The sequence below is a fragment of the Quercus robur genome, chromosome 1 (assembly GCF_932294415.1).
Source record: "Quercus robur chromosome 1, dhQueRobu3.1, whole genome shotgun sequence".
Classification (NCBI taxonomy): domain Eukaryota; kingdom Viridiplantae; phylum Streptophyta; class Magnoliopsida; order Fagales; family Fagaceae; genus Quercus; species Quercus robur.
In genome coordinates, this window is record NC_065534.1 from 22721761 (window position 1) to 22738229 (window position 16469).

At 35.8% G+C, this 16469-nt stretch overlaps 1 long non-coding RNA gene across 1 annotated transcript; it reads left to right on the forward strand.

The window, feature by feature from the left end:
- The first annotated feature begins 11066 nt into the window (after positions 1–11066).
- Positions 11067–12532, forward strand: LOC126713833 (uncharacterized). The gene is made up of 2 exons (XR_007651451.1): positions 11067–11343; positions 12353–12532. It is a non-coding gene; the product is annotated as an uncharacterized LOC126713833 (long non-coding RNA).
- Positions 12533–16469: the final 3937 nt, after the last annotated feature.

Below are 16469 nucleotides of genomic sequence, written 5' to 3' on the forward strand. Positions count from 1 at the left end.
CTGTGATAGCAATCAAGAGCCACAAGTCCATTCTTTCCACAGATTTGACATTATGGTCTTTGAGTTTGTCCCTAAAATCCTTGCTGAAATGTTGGTGCTGAAATGTTGGTGCTGAAATCCTGGAGGTCTTGCCTGACTAGATTGAGATTGATTATACTAAGGGAGGTTAGTTTTGAAATTACCATTTGAGGAATTGGCATTATAACCACCACCACTGAAATTTCCTCTACCTTCACCTCCATGGCCTCTTTGATTGTTGTGCCTACCTCTTCCTCTAGAAAACCCTTGAGATTGGTAATTTGCAACCATTGCCATGGATGTTGCATCAACTATACAAGATCTCTTCTTGATAGTCCTCTCTTTAGCATTGAGAAGAGTATTAAGTTTTTCGACTAAAAGAACATCACTATGAGTTCTAATAGCAGAACCAAATGAGTTATACTTTGATGGCAGACCATCAAAAGCAACATGAAACAAATCTTCATCATTAAGAACAACTGATACAGCAGCCAGTTTGTCTCGAATTTGATTGATTTTGGGAAAATATACATCAACGGAATTTGTTCCTTTCTTGATAGCATTCAACTCATTTTTGAGGCTCATCACACTGGACCTAGAAACTAAAGCAAATCGTTTCTCCAAAACTTTCCAAACACCTCTACCAGATTTCTGTCCTACAGTAAGAGTAAGAACAGAAGGAAAAAGTGTTGAATTAAGAAATGTGAACAAGGCCTGTTCACGATTCTTCCAATTGAGAAAAGCAAGATTGATCAATGTTGTAAAATTGCCCGAGGAATCCTTCAAGAACTGATCTGATGCCATAGTAGTATCATCAATAGCATCAATCATAGAATAAGTCTCCAAAATTACTTCAATCTGATGCTTCTAGACAATGTAATTTGAGTAATCTAGCTTGACAGTCATCATAGATGACATTTAACAATAGTAACAGTAAGGGATTGATGTGAGTACTGGAATTAGCCATTGTAGGTACTCTGGTTGAAGTGGAAGATGAGGTTGAAGAAGAATTTGGATTTACAGATGCCATGGAAGCAAAGCTTTGATACCATGAACAAAGGAGTAAAACAAAAAGAAATTGATCAAAGAGGAAAACAGAAAGGGATTTCGATAATTTCATAAAATAGCTAAATCGGTTATATCATTGAGCTTTACTGTGCTTATATACATAAACAAAAGAGAAAGAGAGCTTAAATCACGAAAGTAGTTATAACAGAGTCTTAACTGATTAACCACTAAATACACAAGTGAAATAACTACACTTTAAAGACTAAATATCTAACTAAATCAAACGCTGCGTTATGGCTTTGATCATAGACAAGCTAAGATAAAACGACAGTGTTTTGATTTTAATGATACGGTGCATATAGTTGATAGACATCAACATGACACCGTTTTCATCTTCGTTGTTGCAAGACTAGGAATTGTTCCATTAGTTGAAGAACCTGAAGACTTCATCACCAGAACCTGCATCACCAGAAATGACTTCCTCTACCTTCTACTCTTCACCTGCAACAAAGGCAGAGACCGATGCTTATTCTCCAAATCCTCTTTGACATGGGGCATTCAAAGAAAATGTGATCTCTGCACTCAATACAACTCCTACAAAAAGGACAAGCAGTATCTCCATTATAACCCCATTTGAGCATCCTATTCTTGGAGGGAAGTTTGTTCTTCATGGCCATCCATCTATGAATGCATGTCTAGGAATATTGAGATTGAATCACAGGATTCTAAAATTCTCCTCTAGTAAGTAGTAATCTTCTTCTTCCTGTTAATCACACAGCACAAGTTCAAACAATATACAACTACTTTAGGTACATAAATTTTGGCAATAACCAATTTCTTCAAATCACTTGTTAACAAGTTCCTCATTATTGATAATCTTATATAACTACTTGTTTGGAATTGGACTTGGGGGGTTTTTTTTTCTCTTTACTTTTTTTGGGTTCTTCCTAAACCATTAAATAATAACCTCCCTCCTCCTATCGACCACTGATTTGTTGTACTAATTAGTCTTAAATGATCAAAGAGGACTTTACTTGGATTGAAATGAGGATTGAGCTCCTAAACTATACCCACTACAATATGATTATTGTATATAAATGGATCTTTTGTCGAACAAAAAAATGGGTCATAATTAAGACGATAAAATCGGAAAAGAATCATGAAAATTAGAGCGTTGACATGCTTTGGCCAAGGAGACTAATGAGATTGGGGAAAGAGGATTTATTTAAGCAACTAGAAAACACGCTTAATAATTATGATCATTTTTTAGTGGCCAAATAGCCAATATTTGTATTTGTATCACCAAATAGTCATCTTAGTCATTGCATGCCTTTTTTTTTTTTTTTTGTATCGCTTATTATTTCGTTAAATTGTTAAGGGATAATGGATATTGCAAGTTTGTCCATGTTGAATTTGTGGGGTTTGATGTGGTCAAAATATGCAATTGAAGTGGATCCACTTTTTCAAAAATATTGAGCCTGTGAATGGGGGCAATGACTTGGATAAGAGAGCATTAGGAACTAGGAAATGAAGTGGATTTTGAGAATTTTGGATGTCTATAAATACCCCAATTAGATTGACATAAGCACACTAAAAAAATTACATTGCGTAAAAAACCATTGTACCCACACTCTATCTACTCCATTTCTCTTGTTCTCTCTATCAGCCATTTAGTTGTTACTATTCAATATTTTCCAATTTCTATTGTAGAGTTCAAGCTCTACTTCAAAAACCCTATCACATACAAGCATATATATCAAAGGGACATTTCAAGCCACCTACAAATGGAGTGGAATCAACCAAACCTACTTTAGTGGCAACCTGACTAATTTGTAAATTGTGACTCCTCTAAGTTTGGGATCAATTTGATTTTGCCTCTTAAAGTTAAAATTTTGAATTTTAGACCTTAACTGTTATATAGTGCTTTGATTAAAGTCCTTCCATCTATGTTCATTGCTGCGAAATTGCCATTAAATGCCACTAAGCTCAACATGAAGTAGCTTTCTATTCCAAACTCGATTTGAGCCTTATTAAAAGCAAGCAGTGTTTATTACACATTGCCTATTACACAAATTTCAGTTCAAAAAAAAATTGTGTATTGTGTGTGCATTAACAATTACCATTTAAATATTATCAACATACTTTTCCTATTAATTCATATAATTCATTTTTAAAATTCTTTTTCCATTTTTTTCCTACTTATTTTGTATTTTTTGTTGGGTTATAGATTGACCACAGTTAATTAATCCAATTACCCAAATTGATTAATTAGTTAATAATACATGCAAATCAAGTTAAGGCGCAATCAAATCACCAAACTAAATAGAGTGCAAGAAATTAAGTTTGACATAGTGATTTGATCACGATGGGGAAAACCCTCACACGCAAAACCCCATCTAATGAATTTGAGGTTACCACTCCCGTAGAATCTACTAATTAAGAAAAATGGTTACAAGTATAAAGAATCTTACCCTACAATCCTATCCTGAGTACTTACCTCCAGTATAACCTTCTAAGCTATACCAGTCTCAGCTCTAATCCCTAATTAGACTTAATCTTGTAGAAGACTTCTCCTTTGCTAGAATCTCCATATCCATGACTGACTCCACAATAAACTTTTTTTTATTGTAGCTTTGCAGAGTTCTTCAATCCACACTTGGATGAACCAGAAGTAGCTGGGCAAAAAACCTTAGGTGCACAAAATGTCTTAGCAACTCCTATTATCCGTGTGTCTCTCTCTCTACTTGATAACAACTATAAAATATGTCTTTTATATGTTCTAAAACCTAGTACATGAATTCCTAGAAAAGTCATCATGGGCCGAAAACTAAATTTTAAATTCAATTTACCCAAGTCTCGATAAATAGAGAGGCATCAAACAGGTATCAAGGTTCATTAACTCTCGATAGACCAACATGTATCGAGTAGGTATCAGGATGAGCAATTTTAACTTTTCTTGAGCAGTCTTGTGTCTTGAATAATACCACTTGTTATTCAAACTCAAGGTCTTCTTGAACACACTAAAAACTAAGACTCAATTACATATAAAATGTGTTTTGTTTGTAGGATATGTCAATTACATAAATTATGACCCTTACATTTTCTTCTCTCTCTCTCTCTCTCTCTCTCTCTCTCTCTCTCTCTCTCTCTCTCTCTCTTTGAGTGTGCGTATGTGTGTGTTACTAGTGGCTTTGTTCTAGAGCTTTGGTGGAGGTGGTTACGATTGTGTCATAGTGATAGGACTGCTCTGGTGTTGGTGTTGTAGCTAATATGGCCTGCTAATGCATGATGCGTGAGGAGCTGATGTGGCCAAGGGCTACCTGTGCCTGTGAGTAACAGTTGCTGCTACCATGTACATTGGAGTATAGCCAATTCTTAGTGATTGCGTAATTAGCTTATGAAATAGTTAATAGTGGGATTGGTATTAGTTGTTAGTTACAACTGATTAGGGTAGTTAGTTAGTTAGTTAGTTAGAAAGAGTTACAAAAATGATACCATTGTTGATAGTTCTGTTAAGCCGTGTATAAAGGGATCAAGAGGTTCATTGTATCAGATCATGAAAAGAGTAATGCAATTCCTAATTCTTCTTCCCAATTCTATCTTTCTCTTCCTCTCTATCTCTATCTCTCTCTCTCTCTCACTCTCCCTCTAATATCTCCCTACTCTATTCATATTCCCAATTCTCTGTGGCTATTTGTTAGAATAGGAAATTCTTATCAATTGGTATCAGAGCCAATCTCTGCCACCATGACAGAGACTCGATCCATCTCTGCTCTTAATGATAAGATCACTTACCTCTCTCAAACCTCAGACCAACATGATCAAGAACTCCATGGAATTCATCAGAAATTGGATATGGTTACTAGTATGTTTCATCAGAGAATGGATGTTGTTACTGGTATGTTGCAGACCCTATCTGAAACTGTGCAAGGGCTTACAGAAGCTGGCAGTCAATGGCAATGGCAATCAACTCCACCACAAGTTCCTTCTTCTCTGAATCATCAAGATACAACCTTGGCAACTATTCCACGAAGTAAGAAGTTAGAATTTCCAAAATTCAGGGGTAAGAATCCCTCGAGCTGGGTCTATAAGGCTCATCAGTTTTTCCAGTTATATGGCACTCCTCCTAATCAAAAAATTTTGCTAGCTTCTTATTATATGGAAGAGAAGGCCCTAATTTGGTTTCAAGAAGCAGAAGAGGCTGGGTAATTCACTAGTTGGGAGGCCTTTGTAAGATCTTTGCATGTGAGATTTGGCTTATCAGCATATGATGACCCAATGGAAACCTTGACCCGGTTGAGGCAAGTTGGTAGTGTGGCTGTGTACAAGGGTCAATGTGAAGCTCTCTCAAACATAATCAAGGAATTGTCAGAGAAGCATAAGCTGAGTTGTTTCTTGAGTGGTCTAAGAGATGAGATCAGACTGCCAGTCAGAATGCTTAATCCTCAAAGCCTTAATGCAGCCTTTGGTTTAGCAAAAATCCAAGAGGAATATATAATGGCTAGTAGGAGAAGTATTAAACCTTGGGGTGAAGGACCTAAAGCTTCAATTCTAGGCCCTCCACCAATGTCCAAGATTGATCCTAAAGGTGGTAAGATGGTAATTCAAAGGATTTCTCCTTCTCAGATGTATGAGAGGAGGAAAAAGGGATTGTGCTATTGCTATGATGTTAAGTGGGTTATAGGGCACAAGTGTAAAACACCAAGAATTTTTCTTATGGAGGGATTACATGATGTGGGCTGCCAGAGTTTGTCAGATTGTCAATTGAAGGAAGTACAGACTACATCAAACTCTGAGTTGATCTTACAGCAGCATGAGGAGGGCAGTATTCATGAAGGAGTGGCAGAAATTACCCTTTATGCTTTGTTGGGTAGTCCCTCACCTAGCACCATGAGAGTATAAGGTAGAATCAATCAACAAGAAATGGTGATCTTGATTGATTAGTGGAAGTACTCATAACTTCATAGATATTGCATTGTGGAAGGAGTTGCAGCTGCCTATTTCAACTAAGGATTGTTTTGAGGTTAAGGTGGCTAATGGGGCTGTTCTCAAGACTAAGGGAGTCTGTTTTGCTATTCAGCTCAAGATTCAATGTTCTTACTTTGGGGTTGATCTTAATGTTCTATCTTTAGGAGGTTGTGATGTTGTATTGGGTACACAGTGGTTATATTCCTTAGGCCCTATTCAATGAGATTTCAAACAATGCACCATGAAGTTTGACTACCTTGGCAAGTCAATTCTTCTTTAGGGCCTTATTCCTTTAGCTCCTACATTTCAAGATGGCAATCAATTCCTTAAACCTACTGTTAAGAAAGGTTTGGTGTTGCAGATTCTATCTTATTCTCCCCCATTACCTGCAATACAACAATGCTCAACCATTAATGAGTTGCTCTAGGAGTTTGCTACGGTCTTTGAAGTACCAGTTGGCTTGCCTCCACTCAGAGGGCATGAGCATCAGATTATTTTGAAGGAAGGATCCCCACTCATTTGTGAAAGGCATTACAGGTATCCATTTTATCAAAAAACTGAAATTAGGATAATTGTGCAAGAATTGCTTGATTCTGGTTCTATTAGAGTTAGCCATAGCCCTTTTTCTTCTCCTGTTTTGTTGGTTAGAAAGGCTAATGGAAGTTGGCGCATGTGCATTGATTATAGATCATTAAATCAGGCCACTGTTAAGGATAAGTATCCTATTCTTGTAGTTGATGAATTGTTAGATGACTTGTGTGGTGTTGTCATTTTTTCTAAGTTGGACCTTAGATCAGGTTATCATCAAATCAAAATGAAGGATGTTGACATTGAAAAAACTGCATTTAGAACTCATGAAAGGCATTATGAGTTCCTGGTCATGCCTTTTGGGTTGACCAATGCCCCATCTACATTTCAATCCTTAATGAATCATATTTTTAAGCCTTTTTTGAGGAAGTTTGTCCTAGTTTTCTTTTATGATATATTGGTTTTCAGTAAGTCATTGGATGATCACCTGATTCACTTAAGGACTGTCTTATCTGTCCTACTTTCCAATCAATTATATGCCAAACAATCCAAGTGTGTTTTTGGTTGTGGTGAGGTGGAATATTTAGGCCATATTATCTCTAGTGATGGGGTTAGGACTGATCCAAGAAAAATTGAGGCTATGCAACAGTGGCCTATTCCTAGGTCAGTAAAGGCTTTAAGGGGCTTTTTGGGATTGACAGGGTATTATAGAAAATTCATTTAGAATTATGGTGTGATTGCAGCCCCACTAACTGCTTTATTGAAAAAAAATGCCTTCCTTTGGTCCCCACAAGCTGAGTTGGCCTTTGAAGCTCTTAAAAGAGTTGTTTCAAGTCCACCAGTGTTGGCTCTTCCTAATTTCTCCAAGACCTTTATGGTGGAGTGTGATGCTTCTAGCTATGGTATTGGGGCTGTCTTAATGCAAGATCATAGGCCTTTGGCTTTCCACAGTCAAGCCTTGAAAGGTAGAAGCCTACATTTGTCTACTTATGAGAAAGAATTCTTGGCATTAGTTAGTGTAGTCAAAAGATGGAGACCCTATCTAGTGGGTAAGCCTTTTATTATAAAGACTGATCAGCAAAGCTTGAAGTTTCTTTTGGAACAAAGGATTGGCACTCCTGCTCAGCAAAAGTAGATTACCAAACTTTTGGGGTATTCTTTCTTAGTTGAATATAAAAAGGGCAAGGAAAATAAAGCTGCAAATGCACTTTCAAGGAGGTTGGAGGCTTCTGATACTTCAGCTGATAGCTTGTCCAATTCTACCTCAGCTCAGTTGTTTATAATTTCCTTCCCTTGTCCTACTTGGTTGGATGTTTTGAAGGATAGTTACAAGTCGAATTCAGAGTACCAGCAACTACTTTTGGCCCTGACAGATTCTGACCTTTCTGTTCCTTATTTTTCTCTTCAAAATGGCATTTTGCTTTACAAGGATAAAGTGTTTTTGAGTTCTAATTCACCCTTGAAACCTTTTGTCCTTCAGCATGCTCATAACAGTCCTGTGGGTGGTCATTCAGGTTACTTAAAAACTGTCCATCGGGTTCAACAAGATTTTTCTTGGGTGGGTATGAGGAAAGACATCAAGGAGCATATAAGGACTTGTGAGATTTGTCAAAGAATTAAGGTGGACACCATTAAACATGTTGGATTATTGTAGCCACTCTCAATTCCTGAAAAACCATGGATGGATATTAGCATGGACTTTATCACTGGTCTTCCCAAATCTCAAGGGTTTGATGTCATCATGGTTGTGGTTGATAGGCTTACAAAAGTTTGTACACTTCATGCCTTTGTCCCATCCCTACACTGCTGCCAAGGTGGCTCAAGTTTTCATGTCTAATGTGTTTAAATTGCATGGTCTGCCTAGATCCATTGTGAGTGATAGAGATGCTGCCTCCACCTCTAATTTTTGGAGGGAGTTATTCAAACTTCAAGGTACTGAATTAGCTATATCTTCAGCCTACCACCCTCAGTCTGATGGGCAAACTGCGGTGGTTAATAGGAGTTTGGAACAGTATTTGAGGGCTTTTGTTGGTGACAGACCTCACACTTGGGCTTCATGGCTATATTTGGCTGAATTTTGGTTTAATTCTAACTACCATACTTCTACAAAAATGTCTCCATTTGAGGCTCTTTATGGTTTTGCTCCTCCAAGGATTTTGGATTATGTTCCTGGCCTGACTAAAGTTGCTGCTGTAGAGACTGTGTTACATGACAGGTCTATCCTGTTGGAGCTTCTCAAGCAGAATTTGGTGGTAGCTCAAGCCAAGATGAAGGCTCAGGCTAATCAACATAGGTCTGACAAGTCTTATCGAGTTGGTGATTGGGTTTTCCTTAGACTTCAACCCTATAGGCAGTTGTCTCTCATTTATAAAGGGTTCCACAAGTTGTCCCCAAGGTATTTTGGCCCTTTTCAAATTTTGCAGCAAGTTGGACCAATGGCTTACAAATTGGATCTGCCTTCAGATTGTTTGATTCATCTAGTCTTTCATGTTTCTTGCCTCAAGCCTAAATTGGGTGCACACACTATTCCATTCCCTACTCTTCCACCTATAGATTCTGATGGGTTCCTCAATCCTGAACCCATTGCCATTTTGTAGTAGAGATCCAAGCAATTGAGGAGTAGGCTGATTACTGAGGTTTTGGTCCAGTGGTTTGGGCAGCCTCCTGAGTGTGCCACTTGGGAATCCTTGTATCAGCTTAGACTTCAATTTCCTCACCTTGTGGGCAAGGTGCTTTAAGGGGTGGTGCTACCATATTGAGTTGTTCATGTTTTACCTTGTGGACAAGGTTTTCAAAGAAGGATGGAATGATAGGACTGCTTTGGTGTTGGTGTTGTAGCTGATATGGCCTACTGATGCATGATGCATAGGAAGCTGATACTTGATGCGTGAGGAGCTGATGTGGCCAAGGGCTACCTACGCCTGTGAGTAACATTTGCTGCTACCACGTACATTGGAGTATAGCCAGTTCTTAGTGATTGTGTAATTAGCTCATAAAATAGTTAATAGTGGGATTGGTATTAGTTGTTAGTTACAACTGATTGGGGTAGTTAGTTAGTTAGTTAGAAACAGTTACAAGAATGATACCATTGTTGATAGTTCTGTTAAGCTGTGTATAAAGGGATCAAGAGGTTCATTGTATCAGATCATGAAAAGAGTAATGCAATTCCCAATTCTATCTTTCTCTTCCTCTCTATCTCTATCCCTCTCTCTCACTCTCCCTCTAATATCTCCCTACTCTGTTCATATTCCCAATTCTCTGTGGCTGTTTGTTAGAATAGGAAATTTTTATCACATGGTGGCAAAGGAGAGGTTTTAGGGGTTGACCAGTGGAAAATGGGTGGCTTTTAACTACAAATTTGGTTGTGACTAGCATGGGCTTGGGATTTATTTGGAGTGTAGGTATGTTAGTTTGAGTGTTGTTTTGAGGGTTAAACCACTACATGCAGTGGTTAAATGGTATGTGGGTAATGATTTGTGATGGGTTTAGTTGTAGGCTTTCAGTATGGTGGTTAAGAAGAGGTTTTGGATGGCTAAATTCATAAATTTTATATTTTATATTTTAGAATCAATTCATAAAGTTAAAAACAAACAAGTTTAAACAAAGAAAACAAAAATAAAGTTATAGTAAAATTAATCAATTCATAGTTAATAATAATTAAATTATGAGATTAATTTAAAAATATATAATTTTTAAACATATAATTTGATTATGTAAAATCAATTGAGAAAATAAAGTTGTATGCGTTCTTCTAAGCTTTGAAAGCTTTTAGAAAAAGACGTAGAATTCAACATTTCTTCCTCTACTCTTTTATGTAGAAAAAATTGGATTGATAGCAAAAACTGAAAAACTCAAAGTTTGAAATTAAGAAATAATGAGAAAATGGAAGAGAAAAAAATTTAGTGGAGACGCTCATTTTAGCACCGCATACAGTATAAAAGCATCAGTATCCGGAGTTGTAAAACTCTGGATATGCTAAATTTTAGCATCAAATCACTAAAATGATGCATTACCCAGGCTTCCAATTGTAAAAAATTTTACAATATTGCTACAGTGTCATATTATAAAAGCATCACCGGCAGTCTCTCCAAATTTTTGCCTGTTTGGAGAGTGAACAGTGCATTTTACCCTTTTAGCTACCCACTTTTTCAAATATATTTTCCAACAGATTCTCTATCCCATTCTCTATCTCATTCAAATATTATTTCTTCATTCATTCTTTATTATTTTTTTATCATCATTTATTCTTCCTATATTCATTCCCAACAATTATATTTTTCAATAAAAAGTGTTATATTCACAACATTTTTCATAATACTTTCACAAGAATCACATCAAAATCTTATGTGAAAAGTTGTTACTAGTTCTAATTTGAACCCACTACTAAAATTATTTTTTTACTCATCAATATTAGATAATAACAATCTATTACTTAAAATTTATTGTGAAAATATTGTGGTAGCATTTCTAAATTGTATTTTTCCTTTCTTTCTATCATCCATACGTTTCCTTTTTTTTTTCTTTTTCTTTTCCCTTGATTTTTCTCCACCACACACGTATACCAATTATCTCCATCCTCTCCTTTTTTTTTTCTCTACTTTCCAGTTTCCACTTCATTCTAGAACCTCCCTCCCTCTTTCTTTCTCCAGCTCCCTTTCTCTACTTTTTTTTTTTCCTTTTTCTACTTGATTCCAAAACATTATCCAACTCTCTCTATCATAAGAAACGGAGAAAGAGGTAGAGAGAGAAAGCATAGATGGGTTAGATGGCTCCGCTCCGCCGCCGCCGCCGCTCGTCTTCCTCCCCAACGCAGCCTAGATGGTAGATAGCTTGTGTCTTTTCTTTTTCTTTTTCTTTTTTTTTTTTTTTGCTTTTATTGTTATGGTTTGATTAATTTTAAGATTATGTTTTTGAGTTTGTATTTTAATTATGCTTGAGTTTAGAAATGTTTGAGAGTAAGATGGTTGTGTTTGTAGCCATGAAAGGAGAGAGAAAGGGAGTAAAGAGAAAAAAGTCTTTTTTTTAATTCAACCGGTATTATTTTAAGGGGAAATATTCTTTAGACATGCTATAGTGATTGCTACAGTGCTCTCCATACCTAGAGAGCTACTGTAGCAAATCTAAAAAAAAATTTGGAGATGCCAAGTCTATTGGAGGGGTTTTTTTTGTGTGAACAATGGTTTTTCTCTCCAAAATTTGGAGATGCTAAGTCTGCTGGTGATGCTCTAAGTATGACTACACTGTAGCAACTTGAAAATCTTATTCCACTATATTTTATTAGTTTCTCATCTCTCTCTCCCTCTCTCTCTCTCTCTCTCTCATTCATATCGGCATGGAGATGATGCTGTGGTGGAGGCGTGGAGATCGGCTTGTGGTGGAGGTGTTGAGATTGACCTATGGTGGCGTGGAGATCAACAATGGTGGGTTTATGGGTTTGCGTGTTGTGTGTGTAAGTTTATCGATTTGAGTGTTGTGTGTGGGTATGGGTTTATGGGTTTGGGTGGTGTGTGTGGTGGCTGATATGGGTTATGGTGTTGAGATCGGTGTGTGGTGTTGATTGTTAAGATCTGGTGGCTCTGTTGTAGACGTGGTTTGATGGTTCTTCTGGGTTTGGGTGTTGTGTGTGTGTGGCAGTGTGTTGTTGTGGTTGTTTGGTGGTTTTTTTAAAATGGGTTTTGGTGGGTGGCGTGGTGGTGGCAACTATTGTGGTTGTTGTGTGTGTTTTTTTCTAAGTTTTTGTGGTTGTTGTGGCTGGTTTTTGGCAATTTTTGGCGGTTTTTGGCGTGGTTGTTTCTAAGTTTTTGTGTTTTTATTTTTTTGTTGTGGCCAGTGACTACAGGAAGAGGGAGAAAGAGAGGAAGAGGAAGAGAGAGAGAATAATAAAAAATGAATATTTAAATAAAGTGAGAAAAGAAATAGAGTTTGGGATGTTGGGTGTATTGTAAAATGGTGTGGTATAATAAATAAAATAACTTTTAAAATGGTAAAATAGGATATTTTGAAGATACCAGATGCTAATGCTCTAAGTAAATGTAACACAACTTCTATTTTTTCAGTTCCTATGCTATATTCACCAAAAGTAGGATTCATTATTATTAATATCATGTGGAAGACACCATTTTACTCTTTTTTTCTTCTTTTTTTTTTATAAAGAGAACACTGTTTTATTACTTGACTTGCAGTGAATGGTGAAAAAGACAAAGTGTGACAAGTAAAAGAACAATGCTACATATATAATATTTTTTTACAACAAATTTCCTAATTAATGAGTTGTCAAGTTGTTATTGATTATAATATGGGCTCATCATAAACATCACTTTATCATCAACCAATTATAATATGTCACCTCAACCACTGTTAAAAAAAAATTGTAAAATAAATTATGGTTCTACAGTTATTGCAAATTAACAAATTTTTAAATAATGTTTTAAGTGGGATCCTAGGAAAAGTAAAATTAAAAAAAAAAAGTATATAAATTCATAGTTTTTTAGGTTTTCTAACTTTTGTAAGGGTCAAATTACTTTTATATAGGCTAAGAATCTTGTAGAGCACAACTTGGTGTTTTTAATAGGGATATTAAGGTTTAAAATCCTCCCACCCTTAAGGATCCATTTGGTTGGAGGGGTGAAAAAGTGGGAGGATAGAAAATATTTTAATTTCCCTCCTTTTTGTTTGGTTGGGAGGGAAAGTAGAAGGATGGAAAAAATGAGTTTGTATGAATTTACATCTATACCCTTGTTAAAAAATGATGCCCAATTAAAACCAAAAAATGGATAAACAACCAAAAAAAAAAAATCAATCACCTAAATTTATTTTAAAAAAATCATGTCTAGAAAAAAAAAATCACATCTAAACAACAACAACAACAACAACAACAACAACAACAACAAAAAAAAATACACACACGCATGAGCACTGGACATGTAGGAAGCCTGCCTAGTAAGGCAAAAAAAAAAAAAAAAGCAACGTCCAGGAGGAAAGAAAAAGAATAAAAAAAATGAAGAACAACGTGGACAAGCCCATGTGCAATTGCACATGCGCATTTTTGTCCAGAAATGATGTCCAATTTTTCCCTTTAATTTTCTCTCCATTTTGGGGAGAAACTTTTTTGTGAGCATGGGGAGAAAACACCTGGATCCTTCCATTTATTTTCCTTCCTCGATCCCCACCCAACCAAACACACTCCAAAAAGTTTTCCTTCTCATTTTCTCTTCAAAATTTTCTATCCACCCTATTTCGCCTCCAAACAAACACACCCTAAAGTTTGTGTAAAAAACCACTATTATATAGGTTTTTTTTTTTTTTGAGAGAGAGAGAACGATAAAACAAACAATATGTTAGTGAGTAAAAGTAATAAATGATCACACCATAACATGACACACCTTTAGTCATGCAATAACTCCCCACTTAGAGGATAATGTTGCTTCACTAGTGTATCAACAGGAGATTAATTTACTGTTAAATTAGTTATTGACAGAAGAGTTATGTCTCTTTGAATAAAACTTATCTGGGACTTCCTTGTTTGATTTTTCTACCTATTATTAGGTTGGTGATTCCCACTCAAACAGAATTAAACGTAATTTTAGCCTATTAATACTAGATAGTTTTGACTTTTGAGTTTAGGTGGAATTTAATGGCCACCTTTTTTTTTTTTGAGCTTAACAGCAAATATTTTTTTAGAGATAATTATAACATGCTACTAACTCTGCAACTTGAACCATTTCACCCCCTAGACTTCCAAACATTTTATGCATAAGAAGGTGTCAATTTAGCTACAAGACTATTAGCCTTAACAACAAATATAAACAAAAGAACTTGAATCAAAATATTATATAATCATTAAAGTCTAAAATCCAAAATTTTAAGGGATGATATTAAAATGACACCAAATTTAAAAGGGGCAATATAAAGTCAACAATAAAATTGGTAATGAGGTGCAAGGCTTAAATACTGACATTAAAGCTTAAAGATCTCCTGCACACATGACCTTGAAATTTAGTTGTAAGAAAATAAATGAGATCAAACTAGTTTTGCCCAATTTCTCCAGCAACTAACCCAACAAAGATCTGTAACCACACTTTCAGCTGACAGTTGACATTGGTAGCGCGGTCGGTGGTTAACGTAGATCAGAGAATGGTTCAGTAATTGGAAGTCCATTTCATTCTTTATTAGCATTGCCGTATCACGCTTAAGCACAGTGCCTGTTCTTTCCTTCACCATCCCAATTTGTCGGCCATCTCATATATATATATATATATATATATATATATATATATATATCACGCTTAAGCACAGTGCCTGTTCTTTCCTTCACCATCCCAATTTGTCGGCCATCTCATATATATATATATATATATATATATATTATTGAAATAAAAAAGAAATTTTTACAAAATTTGATATTTAAAATTAATGGAGAGGGAAGGCTTCCTGTCTTGTGCCCAACCATTAGATTATATTTTCCACCTACTTTCTTGACATGGGATGTTGAATTTTATTTTGTTAAAGAAAAACACAAGTTGAACCAACTCATAATAATTCTTTCTCATTTTTCAAAATACTTTATATTTTTTTATATATACTACGGTTGAGGGACCACAATTCGACTTCCTACAACTGTTATAAAAACAAACCTATAGGATGTCAATATCGAATGCTATAAAAGACTTGAGTGCTTTTCTCATTATCAATTGGTTTTGAAACAGAGTGTCATAACTCACAATCCAACAAGTCGTATTAAAACCAAGGTCATCATGAGAGGGGAATTGTTGGCTAACCATAATTCAGCTTCCTACGATTGCTCTAAAAGCAAACCCATGGAGCACAATGTCAAATGTCATAAAAAACTTAAGAGTGTACCTTCCTTAGAACTAATTGATTTTGAGATGAAGTGACACAGTTCACAGTTTGATATATAACTACAATTCAGTTCGATAACTACAATAGTGGGGAAAATAAAAGGATGAGGGCAATGAATTCACTGGATCTGGCAGCAGCTATAGACAATGGGTATCATTAAATTATGTTCGGCATACTAAAGAAATTGTCCTTCAACAATAGATTCCCTCCACAGTTCACAAGGAAACCAAAATCTCTAGGTTACCATCTAGGACTCAAAAAAGTCTCACCCTGTACTTGGGGTTCCAGAAAGAAGATCAAAACCATGTGAAATGCCTCGAGAATTTCCATTAGGCATTATTAGTTATTATTCCACTTGTGTTGTGTGTGTATATAGAACCTAGAAGCACACCAAAATTAAGTTAAGACCAGTATCTTCAAATTGACTACGAAATATTGGACAAAACCGTGATAGCATTTATATAGTAAATTAATAATAAGAGAGAGTGCACATGGAGATTCTTTATGACCTTGATCAAATTAAAATGTTGCTACTTGTTTGGTCATAGAAAACTAGCACCTAATTAACTCTCTAATTGCTTATGTGGTTTTCCACTTGATCTGTCATTTCACTTGGTCCAAGCCAAAAGTGCCTACCAAAAATCGACATCATGATAGAGTCAAAATTGTCTAAGTGCGTTTGATCGCCAAGATTTCCAAAATCAGCCCCTAAAAATAGATCACCAAGATTGACTTTCTTAGGGTTTAGCCTTGGGTTTTGACTTTATTAAACTCACAATTAGAGGCACTAATTAAGGGCCACGTGATGGAATTTCATAATGATATGTTCAAGGCATGTGCACGTGTGTGGGATTTCAAGTGATTAATGCACATGTCACGTAACAAGTTCTTTTTCAAAGTTTACCAGAAAAGAAAAAGGATCATAGTTACTGTTGGTTACTTGGACTTGGATTTTGACATTCAAAATTTCAAACATAAATTATTTCACGTCTATTAGTTTAGTTTAAGAAATGTCTCGAAGCCTCATATAGGCTACTCTCATTGTCAACTTGGTGCAACTTGACGTAATCGATTATCAATATGAGAGT